The sequence below is a fragment of the Sabethes cyaneus genome, chromosome 3 (genome assembly GCF_943734655.1).
Source record: "Sabethes cyaneus chromosome 3, idSabCyanKW18_F2, whole genome shotgun sequence".
NCBI lineage: Eukaryota > Metazoa > Arthropoda > Insecta > Diptera > Culicidae > Sabethes > Sabethes cyaneus.
The window spans coordinates 126,167,334-126,184,188 of NC_071355.1; the positions used below are offsets into that span (position 1 = coordinate 126,167,334).

Genomic DNA, 16,855 nt, shown 5'->3' on the forward strand with positions numbered 1-16,855 from the left:
TGGTTCAGTCCATACTTAGGTATGGCGGACCGGTGTGGTCATCGGCGTTAGGAACCAAAAGCTACCTAGGTAAGCTGGAAAGTACCCATCTTCTTATGTGCTTGAGAGTGGCGAGTGCGTATCGCACAGTTTCATATGACGCAATCTGCGTCTTAGCGGGTATGATGCCTATTGGCATCATCATCAGTGAGGACGTTGAGTGCTTCAACCAACGTGGAACTAGGGGCATACGGAGTACCACAAGATCGGCCTCGATGACCACGTGGCAGCGGGCATGGACTGATTCCACAAAGGGCCGGTGGACACACCGACTTATTCCGAAAGTATCCGGGTGGGTCGACAGGCGCCTCGGCGAAGTCAACTTCCACCTGACACAGATTCTGTCAGGGTATGGTTGTTTAAGACAGTATCTGCATGGTTCGGGCATGCGGATTCTCCCGCGTGTCCCGAATGCGTGCATGTTGAAGAAACTGCAGAACATGTTTTCTTTATATGCCCTCGTTTCGTGGGCGCGAGAAACAACATGCAGGTAGTGAGCGGATAGGACACTACGCCGGACAACTTAGTCTAAAGGATGTGCTCTAGCTCGGACGTCAATGCGGCTGCTACTCAGATCTTACTTGAGCTACAAAACCGCTGGAAAGCCGAACAAGGGCGAGTAAGTAGCCTAACTACCATAGTCCAGTAGTTGTCTAAGAGGGTGCGTTAAGCACAATAGCCCCTCCCTGAAGTAATACCGATAAGGTGGTGCCAGGGGTGATTTGGAGACTCGAGTAGGGTTTTAGTGGGTCTGGGTCCTCACGCCCCATTAGGGGGGCCGGGATACCAAATCCCACTCCCTGAGTTGTCTTTTCAGGTGTCTGATAGTACCGTATCTTCTAAGGTGCTGAGCAGATTTCCCTACTCGCTAAAAACACACACACAAACACACACACACACACACACACACACACACACACACACACACACACACACACACACACACACACACACACACACACACACACACACACACACACACACACACACACACACACACACACACACACACACACACACACACACACACACACACACACACACACACACACACACACACACACACACACACACACACACACACACACACACACACACACACACACACACACACACACACACACACACACACACACACACACACACACACACACACACACACACACACACACACACACACACACACACACACACACACACACACACACACACACACACACACGGCTGGTGAATGGCTATAACGGTGTAACCTGACCGCTTTCCGCTATAGCAACTCTTATCCCTACCTCCTCGTGGTGCCAGCTGGTAATACAATCAAATCCCATGAAAAACAAGAAACTCCCCTTAGGTAGGACCCTTGGTTGTAAACAGACAGAGAGCGTGAGACCTAGACCTTAGACTTCTGGTCTACCAGGTGTCTGAGTGGTCCATTGGGACGTATTAGGGCCGATACCAGTAAGGTTTCAACTTCGGTAAACTATGTTATTGGACATGCCACGCCAGACACAGCGATGAATGGCCCGATGAAAAGAATAGGGATGCACTACCTAACGTGGTAGCAGCGTCACAGCAGCTCGATATAATCATCGAGTTCACGTCAGGTCGTGGCAATTTTTCCAAGGACTTGAAGCAGAGCTGACTCATGCTTCAGAGAACCTTGTGTGTAGCGAACAAAATGCACAACGACCTCGTCGCGTGTGGAGGCCGTGGAGAGGTGAAGACCGTGGAGGCGTCGAGGTCAATATAGACGGATGCCTGCCCGTTGACGGCGTATCGCAACGCGGCCCAGCAAGCCACGGAGAGCGTTACCAACAGCGGTAAGGCATCCGCCAAGCGTCTGAGACAGTCTCCGGGCGATGGCACCCCTGATGGGCCAAAAAACGCCTGATTGGTAAAAGCCCTCAGGCTAGCGAGTTGGAGGAGCCAACCGATCAACCTGCAGGATACACCAAGACGGGTGACCCGTGGATCGAGGTCAAGGCCAAGACGGAAAAAAGAGCCACCACCATTAAAAAGAAAGCTTCACCTAAGCCGACAGGGAGCCGAGCGAAAAAGGGCGATGCTCTTATTCTGAAAACCGACGGGTCGAAATACTCAGAGGTTCTGAAGGCCATGAGAGGAGATGCCCTACCCAGGGTTCTGGGTGCGGACGTGCGAAGCATCCGCCCCTCACGCACTGGCAAAATCCTTGAGTTAAAGCACGCCACCAAGAAGAGTTCCGCATACAAGTCGATAGCGGAAGGAGTGCTCGGAGAGGAAGTGCAGGTACGTGCTCTCACACCAGAAATGACTCTCCAGATTAAAAACCTGGTTGAGATCACCGATTTGTGTGAGGTCATACAGGCTCTCAAAGAGCAAAGTGGAGTAGTGGTGGCAATCGAGGCGGTTCGCCTGCGTAAGAGTCCTGTCGGGACCCAGGTAGCCACCATACGACTTCCGCTGGAGGACGGAAACGAAGCTCTGAAAGCTGCTAGGCTAAAAGTGGGGTGGTCGGTATGCCCACTAAGTGTGCTCAAGCAGTCGGAGGCTTGCTTCCGGTGATTCGAGCACGGGCATGAGGCCTGGAACTGCAAGGGGCTAGATAGGAGCCAATTCTGCAGGAGATGTGGCAGTGCTGGCTATAAAACAAGGGACTACGCGGAGCCTCCCAAGTGCTTGATCTGTACCGGTAAACGGGACGCAAAGCACGTAATGGGAGGTCCAACTCAATCTGAATCACTGCAGCACGACTCAGCATAGATCAAAGACTAATGCAAACTGCATTTATGGCATATGCATATTTGAGTATCTGTGAGTATCATTGTTTGAGTGTTTATTTGTAAAAGAAGAGCGAAATATTCTGATATAATTCTTCATTGAATCAATAGTGGTTTTAAAAAAAACCGTTTGAAATTGTTTGGTGGCCCTGAAAAGAACTATGTTTGAGCTGATAGCACTTCTTAAAAATCAGTACTATAATTACTGTTGCCAATATATAGATGGATGTCGCTTTTCGGTCCTTTAGATTCTAGGATGATGGTTGCCCGCTAATACAGGAGTGATAGGAAATACCAAATCACTGTAAAGTAGAAATGGATTAGTTTTATCAAAATACTGACCGTCCGTCAGTGCGATCGTGCGATAAATGAGCAGACGGCGAACCTAGTGTGCTATTTTATAGTCACTGGCACTGCCTTTGCTACTTGTAAGCTAGTGTAGGTGTGTTAGAAACCAGATCGGCTGCTGCTGCTGCTCAAATAATTTTCCGAATGGAACGTTAACCATTTAGAAAGTGTAGAAAAATCTTTCCATTCTTCAATTACTATAGCTCTTATAAGAACTGTTTAAGACCACAACGGCCTGCTGCTGAATTTACTGCCAGTCAGTCGTTCCGTTTCCGTTTGCCATCATTGTGATTTTGTGTTGGTTTACGATAATTGCGATTGAAGTGGCCGCCAAAATGCCATCGGCTTTGCCTACAATTGCCATTAATGTTACCACTAACAACCGGTGTTGCCGCGAAATGTCCTTGGTCTTGCTTCCAATTGCCATCCCAAGCCCTTGGTTTGCCTCCAATTGCCGGTGTTTCCGCCGAAATTCCATCGTTTTTGCCTCCATTTGCCATCGGCGTTGCCGCCAATTACTAGTGTTGCCCCACCAATAGCCGTCGACGGTAAATACTGACCGTCCGTCACTGCAATCGTGCGATAAATGAGCAGACGGCGAACCAAGTGTGCTATTTTATAGTCACTGGCACTGCCGCTGCTACTTGTAAGCTAGTGTAGGTGTTGGGGGAAACCAGATCGACTGCTGCTGCTGCTCAAATGATTATCCGACGCTGAATGAGCAAGCATTTTCCATGTTTACCATGGTACCGTGAAAGCACCTAATTCCGATCACCTAAGGCATGATTCATCTTTGAGTCCCTACTGAAAAATATAGCTTTGATATTTATTAACACTGTATCTGTCTTTAGCAAGTATTTTCAATTATGTTTCATGGAAAAATACTAAAATACCTAAATTATTTACCGAAAGTTAACAAAATGCATCATAGTATGATGCATCAGTGCACCTAATTCCGATCATCAATTATAAGGGGTGATTCTAATTCCGATCACAGGTGTATCTAATTCCGATCACGTCATAATGAGCTGTTAAAGCAAAAAGCTTTTGTCAACTCGTACCAAATGGATCTGAAATGTATTGCTTTTATGTAGTTTGACGACAATCCCCCTACCAGTCATCTTCTGCTTGCGTTAATGATCATTATTATCATTAGCTTAATATTCATAAAATTTGTGTACTCAAAAGATCGACAAGCGGATTATAAAACTTTCCTCTTCTTTTATCTTTGTTCAACTGTTACAATTACAATAAAATTGGGTCACTTCGACGTTTTCATAAAGCTTTGATCATAAATAATAGTAAAAATCATATCAGAAAGGTTGTGTTCCAGACATGACCGCGTAGTTGGTGTAGAACTACGTGAGGCTGGTTTTCGCGAAGAAACCTCGAATATTAAAGAAAACTTTTTACGCCATATTGGTATATGTGTAGCGTAAAATAGCGTAAAGTGAGAAAAAACAAACAATATAATAATAATATTATCTTGTTGTACCGTATTTATAGCAGGTGAGCTATTTTGTGATATCAAAAACGAATATTTTTACCAGTGCCATTATCGGAGTATTTCAGTATAGAAATTTGCCGCACGCATCCAGCTATTAACAAAGTTCTAGGAGAAAACTTAAGTCTTGAATAATATGTTATTGTTATATTAAAAGAACACGCATTAATAAGATAGTTCATAACTGCGCTGTCGCTGTCGCTTGTTTGCAGCGTTAGAAAAGTAAAACGTCTGAGCCTTTCAGTTGACCAGCAGCCACTGGTTTAATAACCCGATCAAATAAATATATCAAATTTTTAACAGGATGACTTCTAGATAATAAGTATTTTATAACAAAGTCTCCTTTGCGTTTTGTTATAAACTTGGTCTCGCTAGCAGTTGAAATAACTAAAATTGTAACAAAATTTGCTCAAGGCATATCACAAATATATAAAATTATGGTATAATTTTATCTAGTTTATATCCATATGAGTAAGAACAATCAGTATTCTGTCTTGCTGTATAACCAAATTGTGACAAAGGTAGAAACATTTATTACAAAGTTTGATAGAAATATCAACTTGAGCAACAATTCTGTAAGATTTTTGCTAGAATCATCTGATCAGGAAGCTAGACGTCACATGTTCGAATCTCGACTGAAAGAGTCAAAGGATTTGTAGCACAATTGTCCCGTATTCTTACAGGCTACGAAGTCTGTCGTATAAAAACAGGTCAAAATTCCAAATCAGAATGTATCACCTAGGCTATACTGTGCTTTGTAGTAAACAAAAAACACGTAAGTTTATTTTGCTTCTTTGTCTTGAATCAGCAGCAGTTACAAGCTTGATGCTTGTGAAGATGCAGAGGATTCCCTGGTCTTTATTAGCAACAAGTATTGGACTAACATTCCTTCCCATCCCACGAGGACCCGCATTCGGACGTGGCCGGCGTCTGTATTGATCAGCACGCAGGGACCTGATAAGGTTGCACAAAAAGGAACAGTGCGCTGTCTCAAGCATGCTTTTTCCAGTCATCATTTTGTAATTTTCATCGGTCCTGGTCAATAACGGAGTAGCAGCACACGGGCGGAATCCTATGCTAGTGTCTATGCTTATGCTAACTTATGCTAATCAGCATCAGCCACAAGCTTGGTGTGTGTAATGGTCGTCCGTGCCTGGGAAGCAAGACCATCGTACGGAAAATGTATGGAGAATTTTTAGCTTGAAAGCTTTCGTTAATTTTCACTATTTAGCGATTGGCAAACAATCTTTTCAAGAAAGCCATACAACTGCTGCATCGTTTATGATCAAAATCCGTTTGAAATTGGAAGAGCTATTAGCGTTCAAAATCTCTCATTCTTTCGTGACGGTGGCTTAACTCCAAATTTTGGTTGACACCTATGACGTAGATGACGTAAGACGTAGTCCTACGTCAAAAAATTTCGATAATCCTACCATGTTATCATGTTGCAATCAATCCTAAAATCCAAATAGTAACTTCGTTAGCTTGCATTTTGCCAGTTTATAACTTTGATATAGTGATCGGAATATGAAGCAGAAAAAAAAATTATGTTCATAATTCCGATCAATTACTTTAATGGAATAAATTCCGCAATTTCAGCATTTTTTCAGCCAAATTTGATACAGAACGATTATATATGCTTGTATCTATTAGTTATCATAGAATAGCGAAGAAGGTAATATGTTTTCACGCTGCTATGATCTTAGCAAATTTGATCGTGCGCTTAGCACTTCGGCTAAGAAAACACATTTTGAGGGTGTTGTTTGCTTCTACCTGTCGAATTTAATTTATTTTGAAGTGCATGGTGCCCCAAAGGCAGTCATTTTTCAACAACTGACACATAAACACATAGCACAATAACTAAGCGTGCTCATTTACTACAGATTTTGGCACAATTTTCTAAAAATTGACCATTTAGGTTGAGTGATCGGAATTAGGAGCTGATCGCAATTATGTGCGGTCACGGTATAACGCAAAATGGAACGTTAACCGTTTAGAAAGTGTAGAAAAATCTTTCCATTCTTTAATTACTATAGTTCTTATAAGAACTATTTAAGACCACAATGGCCTGCTGCTGAATTTGCTGCCCGTCAGTCGATCCGTTTCCATTTGCCTTCAGTGTTGGTTTGCGATAATTGCCATTGAAACTGCCGCCAAAATGCCATTGGGTTTGCCTCGAATTGTCATCGATGTTGCCATTAACTGCCGCAAAGGTCGTTGGATTTGCCTCCAATTGCCGGTGTTGCCGCCAAAATGCCATTGTTTTTACCTCCAATTGCTGTCGGTGTTGCCGCCAAATGCCGTTGGTTTCACCACGAATAGCCGTCGATGGTAAATACTGACCGTCCGCAAGTGCGATCGTGCGGGCCCGGGACGCGGCGGGAAACCAGATCGATTGTTGCTGCTGCTCAAATGATGATCCGACGCTGATTGCGCAAGCACTTCCCATGTTTACCATGGTACAACGCAAAATGGAACGTTAACCATTTAGAAAGTGTAGAAAAATCTTTCCATTCTTCAATTACTATAGTTCTTATAAGAACTGTTTAAGACCACAATGGCCTGCTGCTGAATTTGCTGCCCGTCAGTCGATCCGTTTCCATTTGCCTTCAGTGTTGGTTTGCGATAATTGCCATTGAAACTGCCGCCAAAATGCCATCGGGTATGCCTCGAATTGCCATTAATAAATAAAAAAAATAAAAAAAAAAAAAATTAATTGCCGCAAAAGTCCTTGGATTTGCATCCAATTGCCGGTGTTGCTGCCAAAATGCCATCTTTTTTACCTCCAATTGCTGTCGGTGTTGCCGCCAAATGCCGTTGGTTTCGCCACCAATAGCCGTCGATGATAAATACTGACCGTCCGTCAGTGCGATCGTGCGATAAATGAGCAGGCGGCGAACCAAGTGTACCATTTTATAGTCACTGGCACTGCCGCTGCTACTTGTAAGCTAGTGTAGGTGGTGGAGGAAACCATATCGGCTGCTGCTGCTTAAATGATTGTCCAACACTGATTGAGCAAGCTATCGAACAATTTCGCATGTCTGCGATAGGAATAATGCAAGATGTAATGTAAAGTGCATCGTGTTGGATTCACGTTGGCCATTGCCCGCTGATTCCGCTTGTCTTCGTGGTCGGTGTTGCCGTCAATAGCCATCGATGTTGCCAATTGGATGTGAAAAGGGGTGTGGCTTACAAAGTGGTCTCAAAGGTTATCATTTGGATCCAAATCCTTTGGTGTATCTAATTGTCGTCCGTGCCTGCGAAGCTAGGCGATCACAAGGGAAATGTATGGGAAAATTCGACCTTAAAACTTTACACACATTTTCACTATTTAGCGTATAAAAAATTATTATTAATATGTTACTATAAAATTGCTGGACATTTTATCTATCCAACGACATATTAACTGTTATGTTTCGTTCAGTAGTATAGTAGCTATTAGCGTTTGAAATATTTCATTCAAACGTTACACTTCTATTTTTCGTTTTTACAAAGTGCTACCCAGTCCCAGTATAGTAAACAAAGTCGTAGTCCTACGTCAAAAGCGCAAGAAACGAGCTTAAATGTAACATGTTTGTGAAATATTTCATAGTGACATCTATACGTTCCATGGTTTTTGTACTACCAACAGAAAATATGCTAATCTCTGTGAAAACCTGTGGTATTTTTCATTTTACGACACAAAAATAATAATCAATTTCATCATATTTTTGGGCAGTCATCGGCCATATTTATACAAGAATGCGTACAAATGGGCACACCGATAGCATGAGCATGAACGACCACACATCGTAATTGCACCTCCGTGATTGATCTGAGCTAATGAAGTTGCACAGGGAACCACACAGATGGCATTTCAGGAAAGTTGACTATCTTCAATGTGCAACAATTCAGTAGCTACAACTTTATATAGATCAATAACGGCGCCGGACACGTCCTTGTGATCGTTATGAAAGGAAAGGATTGTTAGTTCAACATTCGCTGTTATGATGCCGAGATTACCTCTGCACCTTCACGAATATCACGGGAAGAACGATTGTGTGAGTATGAGAAGGTATGATCAGATCTGGATTCACTGTGGTAAGTGATGCGTTCAGGCGATTTATTAAAATTACATCAAACAGCAAATAAAAACGAAACAACGCGCGCATCGGCAACCACATTTCATCCATTAGTCCCGCGCGATGTCCATCACAAATCCTCGTCCAGAATACGCGAGCGATGCATCCGGGTTCGAACTCGACACATATAAAAACTATACCGGGCAAAAATAAACATCCCGCAACGGACCCAAGCTAACGATATCAAGGACTTCACCAAAATCACGCGTTCATACTCGTTTAAGAACCGTTACGTTAAAAACTTCACGTCTCCGCGGTTGTATCATGCCGCACAAAAATCACGTATACTCGGGATTGACCTGAGACAAACATTATTGCAAATTACATTTAAATTTCTGCGCGAATTAGTGTATCTACTACATTTTTGACACTTGGCAACTACTATGCATTCAAAGCATATGAAACAATGTTTCCAAATTTGGCAAATTTCACTCAAAAAACTAGATAAATAATATTGATAAACCGACAACGCGCAGGTCTGGGTAAAAATATTAGTCGCATTCAATAATTTAGCTGTTGTATCGCAAATTGTAACCGTTACTTGCAAAGATCACCGCATAGACAACGAAAACTACCGCTTTCATACGCGACACTATGCCGTAACATGAACGCATGCAGGAGTTAAGCTATCCGGCCAGTTCAATACAAATCGGTCTTTTAAATCGTTTGGTTTAAACGCGTTACGAATCCACATATTATGAAACACGCCGCGAAATTACGTAAAACGCGATTACACAACCCGTCTATAATCAAAAAGGTTGTCCTTTTGACGACATACAACTATTACGTTGACTCGCTTTAAACATTATAAATAAATATAGCCAATGAGCCAACCCCCACTAATTAGAGTATGCCATAAAAAATCTGATAAAAAAGCTTTTTCGGTAGCATTTTCCTATAGTCAAACATCCTATAGATTCTTATACTAAGAAATAATTCAATAAAAAACTATATATTTGTGCCTATGGAAGTATCACAATATTGTTCCAGAACTATATGGCTGAAAAACTATATATAAATTGTAAGCACCAATAAAATCAATCAACGACCCAGTACTGCGAGACAAATGAAACCTTTGTTCTGTTTGTTTTTACTTTGCATATTGCATGTAATAAGAATAAGATTCTCATCTGAATGTGTACTGAAACAAGGATGATGGTAATTGTTACCATATTAGAGCGTAAAATTAAAAGGATAAACCAGTGAACTTTTGCAGAAAAGATTTCTGTTTAGCTTAAGCAGTGTTCCGGTTAAAATTACTATGCGTTACTTTCGACGTTACCCCGATACATAACAAAAATAACAGAATCGTAGTCAAAATTACTAGACATTACCATGAAAGGTGGTAAAATTATTTGAGAACATGTTACTTGTACAATAATCGTGGTAAATTTGAATAGCTTTTTCATGGTAGGATTTCGAAAACGTAGTCCTACGGCAAAAAAATATTGTTCGAAACCACACAACTTTTTTTCATGAACATACTGAGGGCATCATTTTTTCGTCATTTGAAGCATGTATGCAGAAACTGATTGATATTTAAGCATATTTTTAGAAGTGAAATATCTTGTGTTGCCAAAAATGAATACTTTTGTTGCCAAAATCGAGGCATGCCAAAATCGAACCATGCCAAATTCGAAATCCAACTGTACTTATAAAAAGCAAGTGTTTTCTGCAAAATGGTACGAAATACCGTGGTTCTTGTTTCAGTGTGTATATATTTCGATATTGGTGCTGTCCCTCACTGCTAAGTTGATTTCAATAAGAAAGTGTTGCTTTTCATCATACTAGCAAACAATCTCGGCTCTTGCCACTTGCATTAATGTTTACGACACAACACAATACCGTTTGTTATTTATTGATAATTTCATCCGACTTATCATAGTCTTAATGAATAAAGAATATGGCTGAGAAAACCACCTTGAAACTACAATAGGAGTGGAATAAAACTCAAATTGTTACTCGGGTATATCTGTAGCATAGCGAGGATGTTGGGACAATCGTAGCTACCGGTCAGGATTTTGTTGGCCATTTGGGATATTATATTCTTGCGTCGCTGTTCGAGGGGTTTTATTCCAAAAAGAATGCAGAGGTCATTGTACGGTGGTAAGCTCTCGGGATTTCTCCATGGCAGGGTGCGGCAATGGCGAATAATAAAACGTTTTTAAATACGTTCAATACGTTTCACCCAGATGTCGTAATACGGATAACGCAGGCAAACTCCAGAATTGAGCGTACCAGCGAGCAATAGAGGGTCAGCAAGGTTCCATGATCCTCAAATTCTTTTCCAATTCTCAAAATTAAGCCAAGTTGCCGATTCGCCTTGTTAATGATCATAGAGTAATGTTGTCTGAATGTCAATTGGGCATCCAGAATACGGATCTAGGTGTTACAACTTCCTTGCGTAGTAGAGATATTTCATCAACGTGATAATCAAACAACAAAGGCTGTTTTTTGCGGTGAAAGCTGATGGCAGTGCATTTGGCGATGCTTAACGTCAAAAAGTTGCGGTGGCACCATTCAGCGAACAAAATAATTAACGCTTGGAGTCTGAAGCAATCATCGTAGCTTTAAACAATCTGGTAGATTTTTGTGTCATCGGCATACAACAGTCGTGTGCCACGAGGTAATAACTTTGTAACATCGTTGATAAACAACGAAAACAGCAAAGGCCACAAGATACTTCCTTGAGGGACTCCGGAGTTGTTACTAAACCAGCGAGATTGTGACGTTCCCAGCTTCACAACAATTTTGCGATCCCGCAGGTACGATTTTATCCATGCAACCATCGTGACAGATATTCCGAGTTTATCACACTTGGCACATAATATCCCATGATCGACACGATCAAATGCAGCTTTCAGGTCGGTGTATACAGCGTCAATCTGGAGACCCCGATCAATGCCGCACAAGCAAAATGAAGTGAACTCTGATAAATTGGTAGTTACAGACCTGCCAGGGAAGAATCTGTGCTGTGCGGTCGAAATATAGTTTTTTGTGCTAAACATTAGATGATTGTATACGATAGCTTCTAGAACTTTCGAGCATGCGCACGAACAGGAAATTCCACGATACTGCGCCACATTCCGTTTATCGCCCTTCTTGAACACTGGGAACATATCCAGATCCACTCCTTCCAGATACAAGGAAATAGTTGGCATTGCAAAGAGAGATTATATATGGAAGTTAGCCGTATTTTTAAAGCTTCGTTACAATTTTTTAGTAAAGCAACTGGAATGCCATCGGGGCCAGGGCGATAGGATTGCTTCAAATTACGCACGGCCTTAGCAACTTCTTCGTCTGTGATTGTGAATATTTCAGCGGTAATCACATTATCAGCAACAATGCCCTGGCTGTAGCAATATCGTTCGACGAAGCACATGCAGTATTAAAAACGCTAGCAAAGTGCTCAACAAACAAGTCGCATTTGATACAATCTGTCGTCGCTTCACTGTCTGACGAAAACATGCTAGAGGGAAGCCCATCCTCTTTTCGTTTTGTATTGATAAGCCTCCAAAAACTTTTAGGGTTCAATCGTAAGCTGCGTTCTGTTTTGCGTACGTAATTTCTATATAAATTTCTGTTTAACGCTTTATATGATCTGCTTGCCGAGGTAAAACGATATCGATTGACCAGATTTTTACTTTTCCGATAGGCACGAAGAGCGGATTTCCGTAAGTGGTTGAGGCGAGTAAGAAGCTTATTTCCCCAGATAGGCTTGGGACGCGGACGAACTCTGGGAACATGCTGAAGTATAAGATCTTGCACTTTAACAGTTAATCTGAACACAGCTTCATTCGGATCATTACTGTTATTGATTGAATCCCAATCCACTTCTCGTAATGCGATTGATTGCATCATAATTTCCTCGCCAAAAGTCAAAACAATTGGGATCAAAATCATCAGTAAAATGTGCCTTTACCGTACGGTTAAACGTAACCATCAAAGATAGATGATGAACGTCGACATTGCAGAGGGCGCCGGGAGCGGTCGTAACGGAACAAGTAGACAAAGCTTGCTGATTTGCAAAAATTAGATCCAGAAATCTTGCGTTTGCATTGCATACAGGATTAATATGATACATGCTATGAAAAGACATACCGTCTAATAAATGCGAACTGCCGATGTTCACTGTTGAGCGTAAAGCATCAACGTAAAGATAACCAGCTTGTGGATGCGTCAACCAAGATAAACCCGGACGATTGAAATCACCAAATAAAATCAGACAATCGTTAATATCGGATGAGTAAACAGCTTTTTCAAGCGACGAAATGACGACCAATGATTTCCACTTCATTCCGCAGATTAGGCGGGATATAAATTGCACCAGTTACAATATTTGATCTATCGTTCTTAATCGTTGCCCATAACTGCTCAACTGATTCATTCATTGCCTCAACAAACAATTCAGACGAGAATGAACGACGAACGGCTACGACTACTCCACCGCCCCTCGCCTTAACGCTATTCTTTGCGGTACGATCCGAGCGATACCCAGTGTAGTCGGTTCCAAACAGTTCAACAGATGCTATTTGCGAATCTAGCCAAGATTCGGTCAACACAATACAATCATAAAGCGAGTTTGAAACCTCCAGTGCGAATTCAGATGTTTTGCTGCGCAATCCGTGTGTGTTCTGATAATAAAAGAGCAGTTGCGTAAGCTTCAGCTCCTGGTCGGACGAAGATACAGGTTGTGGCTGGTTACGACGTGTGGCACTACCGCAACGGCTGATGACAGGGCTATGGGAAACAAATTCTGCATAAATTTTTGGAAAGTTCGAAATTTGCAGTGACTCAACGGATGGCCCCCGAAATCCAACGGTGGTCGAGCAACTAGTTGGAAGGGGTCGTTACCGACTGCGATGGAATTGAAAGTGCTGTTCATTGAAATTTGACGCCAACGGTTCCCAAAAATTGGCAGATCTCCTACGTTCTTCGAACTGCCGGAAATAAATTCCTTCCGGCCAGTTTGCAGCATCCAAAACGAAAATGTCTTTCAGCTGCGCATCAATGCCAATTTTGAAAGAAATGAATGCCAAAGATTTTAATTCAGCATCTTTGTTCACTAGTTTTTAACGATCGGTTGTGAGCCGTTGACACATTGTTGCACAAGGGCTGATATTTCATCCTCAGACACATGAGGAGCGATACGCAAGAGGTAAAGCCAAAATTTTGCAACAGGTTGCGGAACTTTATCAACTAGTTTTGGAAAATTTTCAATTGATCTTGTTCCGCTAATCAAATTCGGAAATCCAGTAGGCCTAACGGGGTTGTCATTCGGCGAAATGATTCTAGGGTGCTTGGTTCTACGAGTGGCTGTTTCGACAGCAGGAGCAGGATTCAATAAAAGTTTATCCGAAATTGATCCGATTACAGTAGCAATTTGGCCTAGTTCATTTTTGACTTCAATCATACAGTTGTTAACTGATTCGGCGATCGTTGATAAAGCATCAACAGCAGAGTTAGGTGAATTTTGCACCTTCTGGTTTCGAGGCGTGGTAAATTGGAATTCGTTACCCCCTGCTGTTAAGCGTTCATCGTCGGAAGCAAATTTCAAGAGAGGCCGCATCGACGTTTGGAACCGAGTAGACTAATTTTATTGTGAATTCGAGGGAATAATCCTGATAATGTAGTAGTACGATAGTTAATTAATTAAGTTGTAAAATTGTATAATAACTGTTGGTAATCGGAGGTAGCAAATTTTTAAAAGATTTATATCTTAAGCCAGTGGTTCCCAACCTTTTTCGGTTCGCGAACCCCCTGGCGGATTTTCCTATACTATTCTGCAGCGAACTAAAGTTTTGGCGAACCCCCATTTGGGAAACGCTGTCTTAAGCTACTGGACAATGAATAAATGAATGAATGAATAATGATTTTTTATTATCCTAATTCAGGAGCAGGCACTTCAAACACCAAATAAAATATGTACACGATTTGAAGTTTCTCAGAAAAGGCACAACTACACAGGGTTTAAACAAAATTGGAGTAACTTTAAATTGCAATAGGACTATTTTTCGTGCAATTGTATTAAAATAAAAAAGAGCATGTATACAAAATTGAAAATTAAGATTATTACTTAAATTTTCATTGGATTATTTTGCTGTACAAATGAAAACCATTTGTATGCAGTGTCTTAAACGTAAAAGCAGTAAAATACACATGCATAATGAGAAGCAATACGCACTTTTCATCCTATGATAGCTCTTGTACAACACTTAGGACAATCGTTGCTTAATTATCCAATGATTGAACAGTCAAATTTTAATACTTTAAAAACTTTTAATAATTTATTATTTGGCTTTAAAAGGTTGACAAATAGTGAGTAATTTGTGCACTTTGATAGGATTTGAACGTAGGGTAATTTGCCAATGATCGCACAGCTAAGCCCCTGAGTTTTGAGTTTTAGCGATATTTGCTAAACAAATAATTACAAATAGACAGAAACATAAGAATCTGAATCAGATACAAAATATGTTCGCATTACATAACCATTTTCACGAAATAAATAAGCTTTTCGTGGAAAAATATGCGATTTTTTGACAACGCTCGAATGCCCAATCGTTGAACAGTTCTGAAGCCGTATTGTCCTATAGTTGGACACTTCTTGTCCAATGGTTGGACATGCAATATTTTGCACCGACCTCAAAGTTAATTTGATGGCTTACTATTAAGAATGAATACATTTTAAGATATATACATTAAAAATAATCAGCAATTAGTTAACAGGGATGTTATTTTCCCCTTCTAAACTTCGATGCTCTTCTCCTTCATTTCTGTTGCTTTTCCGCAAATTTTTCTCCCTTTACGGTTCCCTCGAAGCATACTTTTTCCTATTCTTCTATTTCTTGCGTCCCAATGGCAAGAACTGTTTTTTACAAGGGAAACTATGTTTGTTTCTCTCACGACTACTCGAACCAAATTTGTTTGCAAGATAATAATCTGAAAAACTACGAATATCCGCTTCTTTACAGTTAAAAAAATGCACCATTCATCGTCGTTTCATCATCTAACCTTTGTTTATAAAAGAAATAAAATTATAAAATTTATAATTTTTCAAAAGTAATGAAAAAAAATATTTAGCTCTCAAAAAATATGTAGAACTAGCTCGCCATTGTTGGCGAAAATTGAGAAAACAAAATATTTTCAACGTTATATAAAAAAATTGTTTCAACCCAATATTATTCTACAATAATCATAGAAGTATCTTACGTTTGCTGTCAGTACTATTAAGACCGGAACGATTCGATGATTCAAACTTCTTAATTTTCTTCAAGTCTTTAGACTAAAATGATGATTTTTGTGATTACCCTAATACTGGAGCAGACACTTTTAGCACCAAATCAAATACACGATAATAAAATTTCTCAGATAAGGTACAAGTACAAATAGTTTAAACAAATCTGGAGTAGCTTTAATTTGCAATAGGACTATTTTTTATCGAGATTGTTGTATTAAAACAAAAAAACGTTCTAACTAAAAAAATTAAAAGCATGTATATAAAATAAAAAATCAATACCATTACATAAATTTTCATCGGAAAACTTTTGCGTACAAATGAAAACCATTTGTAAACAGTGCCATAAACATAAAAACTGTCAAATGCACATGCATAATGAGAAGTAATGCGGTTTTTCAGTTCAGTTCTTGCAATTTCAGTTCTTGTACAAGCTTAGGACAATTGTTGCTTTATTGTCCAATGATTAAACAGATAAATTTTAATACTTTAAAAACTATGAGTATTTTTTTATTTTGCTAGAAAATGTTGACAAATAGTGCATAGATGAATATCATTAGCTGTGTACAGCATAACATGGTAACATAATGATTTTAAACGTTAATTAGTGAGACATGTTTCTTATCTGAAATGCTAACAAAATTGAGGGTTAAAGCCCATATTGTATATGACAATGTTTAACTTGAATTTTTGTTATTAAATCTTGCCTTATGTACCGCTATTGTTACAAGAAATGATCCACAACTGATCAAAGTGAGTAATTCATGCACTTTGATAGGGTTTGAGCGTATATGTATTCTAGAATTAGCGTTTTATTGGCGGCTGTCCAATCATTGGATTCGTTCAATGATAG

General features: G+C 40.4%; 1 protein-coding gene across 4 annotated transcripts in view; it reads right to left on the reverse strand.

Annotated features, from left to right (window-relative positions):
• LOC128741441 (liprin-alpha-1) overlaps positions 1-16,855 on the reverse strand; it is a 1,114,069-nt gene that overhangs the window by 470,742 nt on the left and 626,472 nt on the right. The gene's annotated exons all lie outside the window — the stretch shown is intronic.